At 57.2% G+C, this 11,856-nt stretch overlaps 1 long non-coding RNA gene across 1 annotated transcript; it reads left to right on the top strand.

Moving 5' to 3' along the window:
* Positions 1–2,623: 2,623 nt before the first annotated feature.
* Positions 2,624–7,042, top strand: LOC127922668 (uncharacterized). The gene is made up of 3 exons (XR_008111883.1): positions 2,624–2,712; positions 4,170–4,367; positions 6,943–7,042. It is a non-coding gene; the product is annotated as an uncharacterized LOC127922668 (long non-coding RNA).
* Positions 7,043–11,856: the final 4,814 nt, after the last annotated feature.

The raw sequence follows: 11,856 nt of genomic DNA, 5'->3' as shown, positions 1-11,856 counted from the left end.
TCCCAGTGTGGTCAGGGCAGGCAGAAGGTTCCCAGTGTGGTCAGGGTCAGGCAGAAGGTTCCCAGTGTGGTCAGGGTAAGGCAGAAGGTTCAGTGTGGTCAGGGTTAGGCAGAAGGTTCCCAGTGTGGTCAGGGTAGCAGAAGGTTCCCAGTGTGGTCAGGGTTAGGCAGAAGGTTCCCAGTGTGTCAGGGTTAGGGCAGAAGGTTCCCAGTGTGGTCAGGGTTAGGCAGAAGGTTCCCAGTGTGGTCAGGGTTAGGCAGAAGGTTCCCAGTGTGGTCAGGGTTAGGCAGAAGGTTCCCAGTGTGGTCAGGGCTAGGCAGAAGGTTCCAGTGTGGTCAGGCAGAAGGTTCCCAGTGTGGTTAGGCAGAAGGTTCCCAGTGTGGTCAGGGTTAGGCAGAAGGTTCCCAGTGTGGTCAGGGTTAGGCAGAAGGTTCCCAGTGTGGTCAGGCAGAAGGTTCCCAGTGTGGTCAGGGTTAGGCAGAAGGTTCCCAGTGTGTCAGGCAGAAGGTTCCCAGTGTGGTCAGGGAAGGTTCCCAGTGTGGTCAGGGTTAGGCAGAAGGTTCCCAGTGTGGTCAGGGTTAGCAGAAGGTTCCCAGTGTGGTCAGGCAGAAGGTTCCCAGTGTGGTCAGGCAGAAGGTTCCCAGTGTGGTCAGGGTTAGGCAGAAGGTTCCCAGTGTGGTCAGGGTTAGGCAGAAGGTTCCCAGTGTGGTCAAGCAGAAGGTCCCAGTGTGGTCAGGGTTAGGCAGAAGGTTCCCAGTGTGGTCAGGCAGAAGGTTCCCAGTGTGGTCAGGGTTAGGCAGAAGGTTCCCAGTGTGGTCAGGGTTAGGCAGAAGGTTCCCAGTGTGGTCAGGGAAGGTTCCCAGGCAGAAGGTTCCCAGTGTGGTCAGGGTCAGGCAGAAGGTTCCCAGTGTGTCAGGGTTAGGCAGAAGGTTCCCAGTGTGGTCAGGGTCAGGCAGAAGGTTCCCAGTGTGGTCAGGGTTAGGCAGAAGGTTCCCAGTGTGGTCAGGGTTAGGCAGAAGGTTCCCAGTGTGGTCAGGGTTAGGCAGAAGGTTCCCAGTGTGGTCAGGGTTAGGCAGAAGGTTCCCAGTGTGGTCAGGGTTAGGCAGAAGGTTCCCAGTGTGGTCAGGGTTAGGCAGAAGGTTCCCAGTGTGGTCAGGGTTAGGCAGAAGGTTCCCAGTGTGGTCAGGCAGGCAGAAGGTTCCAAGTGTGTCAGGGTTAGGCAGAAGGTTCCCAGTGTGGTCAGGGTTGGTCAGGTCAGGCAGAAGGTTCCCAGTGTGGTCAGGGTTAGGCAGAAGGTTCCCAGTCAGGGGTAGGCAGAAGGTTCCCAGTGTGGTCAGGGTTAGGCAGAAGGTTCCCAGTGTGGTCAGGGTCAGGCAGAAGGTTCCCAGTGTGGTTAGGCAGAAGGTCCCAGTGTGCAGAAGGTTCAGTGGTCAGGCAGAAGGTTCCCAGTGTGGTCAGGCAGAAGGTTCCCAGTTAGGGTTAGAAGGTTCCCAGTGTGGTCAGGCAGAAGGTTCCCAGTGTGGTCAGGGTTAGGCAGAAGGTTCCCAGTGTGGTCAGGGTTAGGCAGAAGGTTCCCAGTGTGGTCAGGGGTTAGGCAGAAGGTTCCCAGTGTGGTCAGGTCAGGGCAGAAGGTGTGGTCAAGGGTTAGGCAGAAGGTCCCAGTGTGGTCAGGGTGTCCCAGGGTCAGAAGGTTCCCAGTGGTCAGGGTTAGGCAGAAGGTTCCCAGTGTGGTCAGGGTTAGGCAGAAGGTTCCCAGTGTGGTCCAGTGTGGTCAGGGTTAGGCAGAAGGTTCCCAGTGTGGTCAGGGTTAGGCAGAAGGTCCCAGTGTGGTCAGGGTTAGGCAGAAGGTTCCCAGTGTGGTCAGGGTTAGGCAGAAGGTCCCAGTGTGGTCAGGGTCAGGCAGAAGGTTCCCAGTGTGGTCAGGGTTAGGCAGAAGGTTCCCAGTGTGGTCAGGGTTAGGCAGAAGGTTCCCAGTGTGGTCAGGGTTAGGCAGAAGGTTCCCAGTGTGGTCAGGGTTAGGCAGAAGGTCCCAGTGTGGTCAGGGTTAGGCAGAAGGTCCCAGTGTGGTCAGGGCAGAAGGTTCCCAGTGTGGTCAGGGTCAGGCAGAAGGTTCCCAGTGTGGTCAGGCAGAAGGTCCCAGTGTGGTCAGGGTTCCCAGTGTGGTCAGGCAGAAGGTCTAGTGTGGCAGAAGGTTCCCAGTGTGGTCAGGGTTAGGCAGAAGGTTCCCAGTGTGGTCAGGGTTAGAAGGTTCCCAGTGTGGTCAGGGTTAGGCAGAAGGTTCCCAGTGTGGTCAGGGTTAGGCAGAAGGTTCCCAGTGTGGTCAGGGTTAGGCAGAAGGTTCCCAGTGTGGTCAGGGTTAGGCAGAAGGTTCCCAGTGTGGTCAGGGTTAGGCAGAAGGTTCCCAGTGTGGTCAGGGTCAGGCAGAAGGTTCCCAGTGTGGTCAGGGTTGTGGTCAGGCAGAAGGTTCAGAAGGTTTCCCAGTGTGGTCAGGCAGAAGGTTCCCAGTGTGGTCAGGGTTAGGCAGAAGGTTCCCAGTGTGGTCAGGCAGAAGGTTCCCAGTGTGGTCAGGGTTAGGCAGAAGGTTCCCAGTGTGGTCAGGGTTAGCAGAAGGTTCCCAGTGTGGTCAGGCAGAAGGTTCCCAGTGTGGTCAGGCAGAAGGTTCCCAGTGTGGTCAGGCAGAAGGTTCCCAGTGTGGTCAGGGTTAGGCAGAAGGTTCCCAGTGTGGTCAGGGTTAGGCAGAAGGTTCCCAGTGTGGTCAGGGTTAGGCAGAAGGTTCCCAGTGTGGTCAGGCAGAAGGTTCCCAGTGTGGTCAGGCAGAAGGTTCCCAGTGTGGTCAGGGTCAGGCAGAAGGTTCCCAGTGTGGTCAGGGTTAGGCAGAAGATTCCCAGTGTGGTCAGGCAGAAGGTTCCCAGTGTGGTCAGGCAGAAGGTTCCCAGTGTGGTCAGGGTTAGGCAGAAGGTTCCCAGTGTGGTCAGGGTTAGGCAGAAGGTTCCAGTGTGGTCAGGGTTAGTGTGGTCAGGGTTAGGTTCCCAGTGTGGTCAGGGTTAGGCAGAAGGTTCCCAGTGTGGTCAGGGTTAGGCAGAAGGTTCCCAGTGTGGTCAGGCAGAAGGTTCCCAGTGTGGTCAGGGTTAGCAGAAGGTTCCCAGTGTGGTCAGGGTTAGGCAGAAGGTTCCCAGTGCAGGGTTAGGCAGAAGGTTCCCAGTGTGGTCAGGGTTAGGCAGAAGGTTCCCAGTGTGGTCAGGGTCAGAGAAGGTTCCCAGTGTGGTCAGGGTTAGGCAGAAGGTTCCCAGTGGTCAGGGTCAGGCAGAAGGTTCCCAGTGTGGTCAGGGTCAGGCAGAAGGTTCCCAGTGTGGTCAGGGTCAGGCAGAAGGTTCCCAGTGTGGTCAGGGTTAGGCAGAAGGTTCCCAGTGTGGTCAGGGTCAGGCAGAAGGTTCCCAGTGTGGTCAGGGTTAGGCAGAAGGTTCCCAGTGTGGTCAGGGTTAGCAGGGTTCCCAGTGTGGTCAGGGTTAGGCAGAAGGTTCCCAGTGTGTCAGGGTCAGGCAGAAGGTTCCCAGTGTGGTCAGGGTTAGGCAGAAGGTTCCCAGTGTGGTCAGGGTTAGGCAGAAGGTTCCCAGTGTGGTCAGGGGTCAGGCAGAAGGTTCCCAGTGTGGTCAGGGTCAGGCAGAAGGTTCCCAGTGTGGTCAGGGTTAGGCAGAAGGTTCCCAGTGTGGTCAGGGTTAGGCAGAAGGTTCCCAGTGTGGTCAGGGTTAGGCAGAAGGTTCCCAGTGTCAGGTCAGGGTTCCAGTGTGGTCAGGCAGAAGGTTCCCAGTGTGGTCAGGGTTAGGCAGAAGGTCCCAGTGTGGTCAGGGTTAGGCAGAAGGTTCCCAGTGTGGTCAGGGTTAGGCAGAAGGTTCCCAGTGTGGTCAGGGTTAGGCAGAAGGTTCCCAGTGTGTCAGGGTTAGGCAGAAGGTTCCCAGTGTGGTCAGGGTTAGGCAGAAGGTTCCCAGTGTGGTCAGGGTTAGGCAGAAGGTTCCAGTGTGGTCAGGGTCAGGCAGAAGGTTCCCAGTGTGGTCAGGCAGGCAGAAGGTTCCCAGTGTGGTCAGGGGTTCCCAGTGTGGTCAGGCAGAAGTTCCCAGTGTGGTCAGGGGTTAGTGCAGAAGGTTCCCAGTGTGGTCAGGGTTAGGCAGAAGGTTCCCAGTGTGGTCAGGGTCAGGCAGAAGGTTCCCAGTGTGGTCAGGGTTAGGCAGAAGGTTCCCAGTGTGGTCAGGCAGAAGGTTCCCAGTGTGGTCAGGGTTAGGCAGAAGGTTCCCAGTGTGGTCAGGCAGAAGGTTCCCAGTGTGGTCAGGGTTAGGCAGAAGGTTCCCAGTGTGGTCAGGGTTAGGCAGAAGGTTCCCAGTGTGGTCAGGGTTAGTGTGGTCAGAGAAGGTTCCCAGTGTGGTCAGGGAAGGTTAGTGCAGAAGGTTCCCAGTGTGGTCAGGGTGTAGGCAGAAGGTCCCAGTGTGGTCAGGGTTAGGCAGAAGGTTCCCAGTGTGGTCAGGCAGGCAGAAGGTTCCCAGTGTGGTCAGGGTTAGGCAGAAGGTTCCCAGTGTGGTCAGGGTTAGGCAGAAGGTTCCCAGTGTGGTCAGGGTTCCCAGGCAGAAGGTTCCCAGTGTGGTCAGGGTTAGGCAGAAGGTTCCCAGTGTGGTCAGGGTTAGGCAGAAGGTTCCCAGTGTGGTCAGGGTTAGGCAGAAGGTTCCCAGTGTGGTCAGGGTTAGGCAGAAGGTTCCCAGTGTGGTCAGGGTTAGGCAGAAGGTTCCAGTGTGGTCAGGGTAAGGCAGAAGGTTCCCAGTGTGGTCAGGGTTAGGCAGAAGGTTCCCAGTGTGGTCAGGGTTAGCAGAAGGTTCCCAGTGTGGTCAGGCAGAAGGTTCCCAGTGTGGTCAGGGTTAGCAGAAGGTTCCCAGTGTGGTCAGGGTTAGGCAGAAGGTTCCCAGTGTGGTCAGGGTTAGAAGAAGGTTCCCAGTGTGGTCAGGGTTAGGCAGAAGGTTCCCAGTGTGGTCAGGGTTAGGCAGAAGGTTCCCAGTGGTCAGGCAGAAGGTTCCCAGTGTGGTCAGAAGGTTCCCAGGTGGTCAGGCAGAAGGTTCCCAGTGTGGTCAGGGTCAGCAGAAGGTTCCCAGTGTGGTCAGGGTTAGGCAGAAGGTTCCCAGTGTGGTCAGGGTTAGGCAGAAGGTTCCCAGTGTGGTCAGGGTTAGGCAGAAGGTTCCCAGTGTCAGGTCAGAAGGTTAGTGTGGTCAGGGTTAAGGTTCCCAGTGTGGTCAGGCAGAAGGTTCCCAGTGTGGTCAGGGTTAGGCAGAAGGTTCCCAGTGTGGTCAGGGTTAGGCAGAAGGTTCCCAGTGTGGTCAGGGTCAGGCAGAAGGTTCCCAGTGTGGTCAGGGTCAGAAGAAGTTCCCAGTGTGGTCAGGGTTAGGCAGAAGGTTCCCAGTGTGGTCAGGCAGAAGGTTCCCAGTGGGTCAGGCAGAAGGTTCCCAGTGTGGTCAGGGTTGTGGTCAGAAGGTTAGGCAGTGTGGTCAGGGTTAGGCAGAAGGTTCCCAGTGTGGTCAGGCAGAAGGTTCCCAGTGTGGTCAGGCAGAAGGTTCCCAGTGTGGTCAGGGTCAGGCCCAGTGTGGTCAGAAGGTTCCCAGTGTGGTCAGGGTTAGGCAGAAGATTCCCAGTGTGGTCAGGTTAAACGCAGAAGGTTCCCAGTGTGGTCAGGGGCAGAAGGTTCCCAGGCAGAAGGTTCCCAGTGTGGTTAGGCAGGGTCAGAAGGTCCCAGTGTGGTCAGGCAGAAGGTTCCCAGTGGTCAGGTTAAGCAGCAGAAGGTTCCAGTGTGGTCAGGGTCAGAGGGTTAGGTTCCCAGTGTGGTCAGGGTTAGGGCAGAAGGTTCCCAGTGTGGTCAGGGTCAGGCAGAAGGTCCCAGTGTGGTCAGGCAGAAGGTTCCCAGTGTGGTCAGGAAGGTCAGTGGTCAGAGAAGGTCCCAGTGTGGTCAGGGTTAGAAAGGTTCCCAGTGTGGTCAGGCAGAAGGTTCCCAGTGTGGTCAGGGTTAAGGTTCAGAAGGTGTCAGGGTCAGGCAGAAGGTGGTCAGGGTTAGGCAGAAGGTTCCCAGTGTGGTCAGGGTTAGGCAGAAGGTTCCCAGTGTGGTCAGGCAGAAGGTTCCCAGTGTGGTCAGGGTTAGAGAAGGTTCCAGTGTGGTCAGGCAGAAGGTCCCAGTGTGGTCAGGGTCAGGCAGAAGGTTCCCAGTGTGGTCAGGGTCAGGCAGAAGGTTCCCAGTGTGGTCAGGGTTAGCAGAAGGTTCCCAGTGTGGTCAGGTCAGGCAGAAGGTTGTGGTCCCAGAAGGTGTGGGTCAGGTCAGGCAGAAGGTTCCCAGTGTGGTCAGGGTTAGCAGAAGGTTCCCAGTGTGGTCAGGGTTAGCAGAAGGTTCCCAGTGGTCAGGTCAGGCAGAAGGTTCCCAGTGTGGTCAGGGTTGCAGAAGGTTCCCAGTGTGGTCAGGGTTAAGGCAGAAGGTTCCCAGTGTGGTCAGGCAGAAGGTTCCCAGTGTGGTCAGGGTCAGGAAGGTCAGAAGGTTATTCAGAAGGTTCCCAGTGTGGTCAGTGGTTCAGGCAGAAGGTTCCCAGTGTGGTCAGGGTTAGGCAGAAGGTTCCCAGTGTGGTCAGGGTCAGGCAGAAGGTTCCCAGTGTGGTCAGGGTTGTGCAGAAGGTCCCAGTGTGGTCAGGGTTAGGCAGAAGGTTCCCAGTGTGGTCAGGGTTAGGGCAGAAGGTTCCCAGTGTGGTCAGGCAGAAGGTTCCCAGTGTGGTCAGGGTTAGGAAGAAGGTTCCCAGTGGTCAGGGTTAGGCAGAAGGTTCCAAGTGGGTCAGGGTTAGGCAGAAGGTTCCCAGTGTGGTCAGGCAGAAGGTTCCCAGTGTGGTCAGGGTTAGGCAGAAGGTTCCCAGTGTGGTCAGGGTTAGGCAGAAGGTTCCCAGTGTGGTCAGGGTCAGGCAGAAGGTTACCAGTGTGGTCAGGGTTAGGAAGAAGGTTCCCAGTGGGGTCAGGCAGAAGGTTCCCAGTGTGGTCAGGGTTAGGCAGAAGGTTCCCAGTGTGGTCAGGCAGAAGGTTCCCAGTGTGGTCAGGGTTAGGCAGAAGGTTCCCAGTGTGGTCAGGCAGAAGGTTCCCAGTGTGGTCAGGCAGAAGGTTCCCAGTGTGGTCAGGGTTAGGCAGAAGGTTCCCAGTGTGGTCAGGGTTAGGCAGAAGGTTCCCAGTGTGTCAGGGTTAGGCAGAAGGTTCCCAGTGTGGTCAGGGTTAGCAGAAGGTTCCAGTGGTCAGGTCAGGCAGAAGGTTCCCAGTGTGGTCAGGGTTTGGTCAGGCAGAAGGTCCCAGTGTGGTCAGGGTCAGGCAGAAGGTTCCCAGTGTGGTCAGGGTTAGGCAGAAGGTTCCCAGTTCCCAGTGTGGTCAGGGTTAGGCAGAAGGTTCCCAGTGTGGTCAGGGTTAGGCAGAAGGTTCCCAGTGTGGTCAGGGTTAGGCAGAAGGTCCCAGGTCAGGGTAAGGCAGAAGGTTCCCAGTGTGGTCAGGGTCAGGCAGAAGGTTCCCAGTGTGGTCAGGGTTAGGCAGAAGGTTTCAGTGTGGTCAGGGTCAGGCAGAAGGTTCCCAGTGGTCAGGGTCAGGCAGAAGGTTCCCAGTGTGGTCAGGGTTAGGCAGAAGGTTCCCAGTGTGGTCAGGGTTAAGCAGAAGGTTCCCAGTGTGGTCAGGGTTAGGCAGAAGGTTCCCAGTGTGGTCAGGGTCAGGCAGAAGGTTCCCAGTGTGTCAGGGTTAGGCAGAAGGTTCCCAGTGTGGTCAGGTCAGCAGAAGGTTCCCAGTGTGGTCAGGAGAAGGTTCCCAGTGGTCAGGTTAGGCAGAAGGTCCCAGTGTGGTCAGGGTTAGAAGGTTCCCAGTGTGGTCAGGCAGAAGGTTCCAAGTGTGGTCAGGCAGAAGGTTCCCAGTGTGGTCAGGGAAGGTTCCCAGTGTGGTCAGGCAGAAGGTTCCCAGTGTGGTCAGGGTTAGGCAGAAGGTTCCCAGTGTGGTCAGGGTTAGGCAGAAGGTTCCCAGTGTGGTCAGGGTCAGGCAGAAGGTTCCCAGTGTGGTCAGGGTTAGAAGAAGGTTCCCAGTGTGGTCAGGGTTAGGCAGAAGGTTCCCAGTGTGTCAGGGTTAGGCAGAAGGTTCCCAGTGTGGTCAGGGTTAGGCAGAAGGTTCCCAGTGTGGTCAGGCAGAAGGTTCCCAGTGTGGTCAGGCAGAAGGTTCCCAGTGTGGTCAGAAGGTTGTGGTCAGGCAGAAGGTTCCCAGTGTGGTCAGGGTCAGGCAGAAGGTTCCCAGTGTGGTCAGGGTCAGGCAGAAGGTTCCCAGTGTGGTCAGGGTTAGGCAGAAAGGTTCCCAGTGTGGTCAGGGTTAGGCAGAAGGTTCCCAGTGTGGTCAGGGTTAGGCAGAAGGTTCCCAGTGTGGTCAGGGTTCCCAGAAGGTTCCCAGTGTGGTCAGGCAGAAGGTTCCCAGTGTGGTCAGGGTTAGGCAGAAGGTTCCCAGTGTGGTCAGGGTTCCCAGGCAGAAGGTCAGGCAGTGTGGTCAGTGGTCAGGCAGAAGGTTCCCAGTGTGGTCAGGGTCAGGCAGAAGGTTCCCAGTGTGGTCAGGTGGTCAGGCAGAAGGTTCCCAGTGTGGTCAGGGTTTAGGCAGAAGGTTCCCAGTGTGGTCAGGGTTAGGCAGAAGGTTCCAGTGTGGTCAGGCAGAAGGTTCCCAGTGTGGTCAGGGTCAGGCAGAAGGTTCCCAGTGTGGTCAGGGTTAGGCAGAAGGTTCCCAGTGTGGTCAGGGTTAGGCAGAAGGTTCCCAGTGTGGTCAGGGTTAGCAGAAGGTTCCCAGTGTGGTCAGGGGCAGAAGGTCCCAGTGTGGTCAGGGTTAGGCAGAAGGTTCCCAGTGTCAGGTCAGGCAGAAGGTTCCCAGTGGTCAGGGTTAGGGGTGTAAAGGCAGAAGGTTCCCAGTGTGGTCAGGGTTAGGCAGAAGGTTCCCAGTGTGGTCAGGGTTAGGCAGAAGGTTCCCAGTGTGGTCAGGGTCAGGCAGAAGGTTCCCAGTGTGGTCAGGGTTAGGCAGAAGGTTCCCAGTGTGGTCAGGGTCAGGCAGAAGGTTCCCAGTGTGGTCAGGGTTAGGCAGAAGGTTCCCAGTGTGGTCAGGGTTAGGCAGAAGGTTCCCAGTGTGGTCAGGGTAAGGCAGAAGGTTCCCAGTGTGGTCAGGGTTAGGCAGAAGGTTCCCAGTGTGGTCAGGCAGAAGGTTCCCAGTGTGGTCAGGCAGAAGGTTCCCAGTGTGGTCAGGGTCAGGCAGAAGGTTCCCAGTGTGGTCAGGGTCAGGCAGAAGGTTCCCAGTGTGGTCAGGGTTAGGCAGAAGGTTCCCAGTGTGGTCAGGGTTAGGCAGAAGGTTCCCAGTGTGGTCAGGGTTAGGCAGAAGGTTCCCAGTGTGGTCAGGGTTAGGCAGAAGGTTCCCAGTGTGGTCAGGTTCCCAGAAGGTTTCCCAGTGTGGTCAGGTCAGGCAGAAGGTTCCCAGTGTGGTCAGGGTTAGGCAGAAGGTTCCCAGTGTGGTCAGGGTCAGGCAGAAGGTTCCCAGTGTGGTCAGGGTTAGGCAGAAGGTTCCCAGTGTGGTCAGGGGTAAGAAGGTTCCCAAAATGGTCAAAATTAAGGGTTAAGAAGGTTCCCAGTGTGGTCAGGGTCAGGCAGAAGGTTCCCAGTGTGGTCAGGTCAGGCAGAAGGTTCCCAGTGTGGTCAAGGTTAGGCAGAAGGTTCCCAGTGTGGTCAGGGTTAGGCAGAAGGTTCCCAGTGTGGTCAGGGTTAGGCAGAAGGTTCCCAGTGTGGTCAGGCAGAAGGTTCCCAGTGTGGTCAGGGTTAGGCAGAAGGTTCCCAGTGTGGTCAGGCAGAAGGTTCCCAGTGTGGTCAGGGTTAGGCAGAAGGTTCCCAGTGTGGTCAGGTCAGGCAGAAGGTTCCCAGTGTGGTCAGGCAAAAGGTTCCCAGTGTGGTCAGGGTCAGGGTTAGCAGAAGGTTCCCAGTGTGGTCAGGGTCAGGCAGAAGGTTCCCAGTGTGGTCAGGGTTCAGAAAAATTCCCAGTGTGGTCAGGCAGGCAGAAGGTTCCCAGTGTGGTCAGGGTCAGGCAGAAGGTTCCCAGTGTGGTCAGGGTCAGGCAGAAGGTTCCCAGTGTGGTCAGGGTTAGGCAGAAGGTTCCCAGTGTGGTCAGTGGTCAGGCAGAAGGTTCCCAGTGTGGTCAGGGTTAGGCAGAAGGTTCCCAGTGTGGTCAGGGTTAGGCAGAAGGTTCCCAGTGTGGTCAGGGTCAGCAGAAGGTTCCCAGTGTGGTCAGGGTTCCCAGTGTGGCAGAAGGTTCCCAGTGTGGTCAGGGTTAGGCAGAAGGTTCCCAGTGTGGTCAGGGTTAGGCAGAAGGTTCCCAGTGTGGTCAGGCAGAAGGTTCCCAGTGTGGTCAGGCAGAAGGTTCCCAGTGTGGTCAGGGTTAGGCAGAAGGTCCCAGTGTGGTCAGGCAGAAGGTCCCAGTGGCAGAAGGTTCCCAGTGTGGTCAGGGTTAGCAGAAGGTTCCCAGTGTCAGGGTCAGAAGGTCCCAGTGTGTGGTCAGGCAGAAGGTTCCCAGTGTGGTCAGGGTTCTCAGTGGTCAGCAGAAGGTTCCCAGTGTGGTCAGGGTTAGGGGCAGAAGGTTCCCAGTGTGGTCAGGGTTAGGCAGAAGGTTCCCAGTGTGGTCAGGGTCAGGCAGAAGGTTCCCAGTGTGGTCAGGGTCAAGGCAGAAGGTTCCCAGTGGGTCAGGGTTAGGCAGAAGGTTCCCAGTGTGGTCAGGCAGAAGGTTCCCAGTGTGGTCAGGGTTAGGCAGAAGGTTCCCAGTGTGGTCAGGGTCAGGCAGAAGGTTCCCAGTGTGGTCAGGGTCAGGCAGAAGGTTCCCAGTGTGGTCAGGGTTAGGCAGAAGGTTCCCAGTGTGGTCAGGGTTAGGCAGAAGGTTCCAGTGTGGTCAGGGTAAGGCAGAAGGTTCCCAGTGTGGTCAGGTTAGGCAGAAGGTTCCAGTGTGGTCAGGCAGAAGGTTCCCAGTGTGGTCAGGGTTAGGCAGAAGGTTTCCAGTGTGGTCAGGGTTAGGCAGAAGGTCCCAGTGTGGTCAGAAGGTTCCCAGCAGTGGTCAGGGTTAGGCAGAGTGTCAGGCAGAAGGTCCAGGGTTAGGTTAGGCAGAAGGTTCCCAGTGTGGTCAGGGTTAGGGCAGAAGGTTCCAGTGTGGTCAGGGCAGAAGGTTCCCAGTGTGGTCAGAAGGTTCCCAGTGTGGTCAGGTCAGGCAGAAGGTTCCCAGTGTGGTCAGGCAGGGTCTCAGTGTGGTCAGGCAGAAGGTTCCCAGTGTGGTCAGGGTTAGGCAGAAGGTTCCCAGTGTGGTCAGGCAGAAGGTTCCCAGTGTGGTCAGGGTCAGGCAGAAGGTTCCCAGTGTGGTCAGGGAAGGTTCCCAGTGTCCAGAAGAAGTTCCCAGTGTGGTCAGGCAGAAGGTCCCCAGTGTGGTCAGGGTTAGGCAGAAGGTTCCCAGTGTGGTCAGGGTCAGGCAGAAGGTTCCCAGTGTGGTCAGGGTTAGGCAGAAGGTCCCAGTGTGGTCAGAAGGTTCCCAGTGCAGAAGGTTCCCAGTGTGGTCAGGGTTAGGCAGAAGGTTCCCAGTGTGGTCAGGGTTAGGCAGAAGGTCCCAGTGTGGTCAGGGTTAGGCAGAGGTCAGTGTGGTCAGGCAGAAGGTCCCAGTGGTCAGGGTCAGGCAGAAGGTTCCAAGTGTGGTCAGGGTTAGGCAGAAGGTCCCAGTGTGGTCAGGGTCAGGCAGAAGGTTCCCAGTGTGGTCAGGCAGAAGGTTCCCAGTGGTCAGGGTTAGCAG

The sequence above is a fragment of the Oncorhynchus keta genome, unplaced genomic scaffold (assembly GCF_023373465.1).
Source record: "Oncorhynchus keta strain PuntledgeMale-10-30-2019 unplaced genomic scaffold, Oket_V2 Un_contig_26662_pilon_pilon, whole genome shotgun sequence".
Taxonomy (NCBI): Eukaryota; Metazoa; Chordata; class Actinopteri; order Salmoniformes; family Salmonidae; genus Oncorhynchus; species Oncorhynchus keta.
Note: the sequence above shows the minus strand (reverse complement) of the source record. Positions and strands in the feature narration are given on the sequence as shown.